The following is a 3,021-nucleotide window of genomic DNA, read 5'->3' as shown; positions in this document are numbered from 1 at the left end:
TACTTGTGAAAACGCCGTTTCACAGACGCTGTATGGAAGTTGCACGCTCCTGGTTAAAGTTTATAGTCTTAATGATTTACAGATTCTGTTTAATTGTCAGTGATATTTCATTCATGCTACTCTTGATCTTGTGGAGCGTTTTGAAAGATTTTTACAGATCATTATTCAAGTAGCAAAGGAAAGAGGTCTTGGCTGCTAACAATTCTGCGTGCTTACCGGGAACAATTCGGTAAGCGAACCCTTTGCTTTAAAGAGGTAGGTCACGCTATTTTAGGTAATTTTGTTTAATTTTGTTAATTATGAGCTCTAGATTGGCAGAGCAAAAGTCTTTCATTTGCAAAATCACAGCCACATAACAACTGAGAATGATTTTCCAGCTGTGTAAATGACATTTTGATATAGACTGATATAATTTTGAAAAAAGATGGGCCGACGTTTTTCAAATTTACCCAAATTCAATCCATTTCAATCCTCTCCAGTTTTGTCCATCCATGCCCCTTCTTGGCTTCCCTGTGTTTTGTTAGAGTTCTTCTATAGTTTTGAACAGTTATTTTGATAATTTAGTTAATTCTACGACCATTCGATCAGTGCTGAAATTGCCTAAAATTGCGTGACCTAGCCCCTTTAAGGAAGATGAAAGTAAAGTCATTAAAACTTGTTTTACAGGTCAGCGCTTCTGGAAAAACGACAAACTTAGCTGCTGTCGGCTGGTTAACATTGTTACTTCATTCAACTTCCTTTATTCAGGTAATCCACAAGCGTATTTGACCGTCAGTCCTGGGAGCGGCTTGACAAGGTAGCAAGAAAGAGCTGAAATAATTAATTAAAGTTAATATTTAACAGTTGTTCGCCGAACGCGAGGCGAATATTTGCCTCGGTTTATATTCACCGAGCCTGAGGTGAATAACTGTTTTAGCACAATTACATAAGTGATTATTTGAATATGCGTTTTCTTTAAAACAATTAATTTATTCGTCTGTCACCTCGACAAACGGCTTGCGGACATTTTGAAAAAAAAAACCGCTTAGGTGATTATCGCGTAATGATCACCTCAAGGGCAACCAATCAGCGAAGAGAATTTTAAATAAACAACTACGTAATAATACTAAAAAGCCTTCGCCCCAGGGATCAATTCTGATAAATTTTGTGACCAACTTTATCGGGGAAAATAACTGACTATTTCAAAGGTCCAACATGGCCTAACTAAGGTTGGCAGCCTGACTTATCAATACTCAAGGAACACCCAACATATAACCTTGCATACGGCTGGCTCGACTGAAATTTGAATTGACCAATCAGGATTCAGCAGGCGGAAAAAACTTTTCTGTCCTGACTTCAATGAAAGTCAACAGGAATAGTATTGAAATAAGGACATTTATCCCACTGGAGATTCGTTAAACATTCAGGGAAAGAGACTTACAATTTCCAAAACCATATCAGACGGTAAAAAGTGAAAAATATGAAACATTTTGTGTTTCCAAGCTTGCAATTTGGCGTCAAATAGGTCACCGGCGTAGTTCGTGGAGTGTCGCAATGTAGGGTAATAGTTTTGTTATATTGAGCAAAATATGCTGTACCTCGTCAAATTAAACTTGACAATTGGAAGAGGCCAAGGCAACTTAAAGTGCCCATGTGATAAAAAAAACCACTTCCTTTTTTTGAGCTTTGATTTTTATCCAAAGGCCGTTTACTTTGAGTGTAAGTTTTGGATTTCACGGTCCGCCTTTACTCACGTTGAAAACTAACCGATTGGACCTCAGACGGTTGGATCCAGGGAAAAGTGACGTCAGAGGCTCACTAGCTTAAAATTTTAGCTTGTGAACGCAGCTTATTATATATGCAAAGCGTGAGTTGAAAAGTCTGAAAGCCCAAAACCCCCGTGCTGCATATTAATTCTGCGGCGTACACACGTATTGCATTCTTAAACTAGTGAGCCTTTGACGTCATTTTCTCCTCGATACGCGATCCAGCTCTCTCAAGAACATGTTAGTAATGGCGGACCACTAAATGGGAAAATTACAGTTAAAATAAAGAGGTGTCTTTTTGAAATCAAGGCTTAAAACGTGGGTCACTTAGTGTTTTGTTAACATAGTTTTGAAATCCAAAGAAAAATATCAATTGATTTTTTGGTCACAGGGGCACTTTAAGCATTGCCTTTATTTTGGTTAGCTTTGAAGAAAAAGGCTATTATCGTGTCATTTCGGTAGGACAGCTAACTTTTGACTGCCGCTCGTACTGCGGGCGCAGCCGCCGTATGCAAGGAAGTCCAAGAAAAAATCTGTTGCAAATGGAAATGTTGTTTTCTTCACAGATGTTTTCCAATTCGGGTGTTTCAGTAGTGGTTTGGGATATGCATATGGGAAGAATAGAAATCGTTAAATAATTCAAATAGATGCCGGGGAACTAATTTTGTTTTTTATTCGCTGCAGGGTCCGCCATGATGAAAAAAGAAAAAGAGTTACTTTACAAATTATATTTCCTTTCAGTTGAAAAGAAAAGAAAAAAAAAAAGCTTTAAAGACGAATTGAATAAGGTGGACTTCTGCTTTCAGAGAGGCTCGAAAAGTATGCACTTGTAAGTGAATAATGTCATTCTCAAAAGCTCCAAGCTGTGAACGATAACCCTCTTCATTGTTGTTCTATGCTCAGTGATCCCTCAGCTTTCTGAGCGTTTCGTAACCAAGAAATGGAAACTACTGATTGGTGTTAAAATTAACCATGAGCTCTTTTCTTAGTCCGCTAAGTTGGTGCCTAGCTCCTAATAACGGCTATGAAGGAAGAGAGGGCGGAGACCGCTTGCCACATTTGGTTATCTTGGTTCACCCTGTTCAACAGAAATGCTGCAGTGGTTTCTCAGGTATGAAAGACTCAATTTAGCTATGACTTTTAATTTGGTGACCATCTTTAATCACTGGCAAAAGCGGGAATCGCATTGGCTATACCTGTCTGCCCAAGAATGAAACCACTATAATCGAAGTTGCTTCTGATAACTTTCAAACCTTTCGTTTAAAAAAGACATTTA

Source organism: Montipora capricornis, chromosome 10, assembly GCF_036669925.1.
Source record: "Montipora capricornis isolate CH-2021 chromosome 10, ASM3666992v2, whole genome shotgun sequence".
Taxonomy (NCBI): Eukaryota; Metazoa; Cnidaria; class Anthozoa; order Scleractinia; family Acroporidae; genus Montipora; species Montipora capricornis.
The sequence above is the reverse complement of the archived record's forward strand: the minus strand, read 5'-3'. Positions refer to the sequence as shown.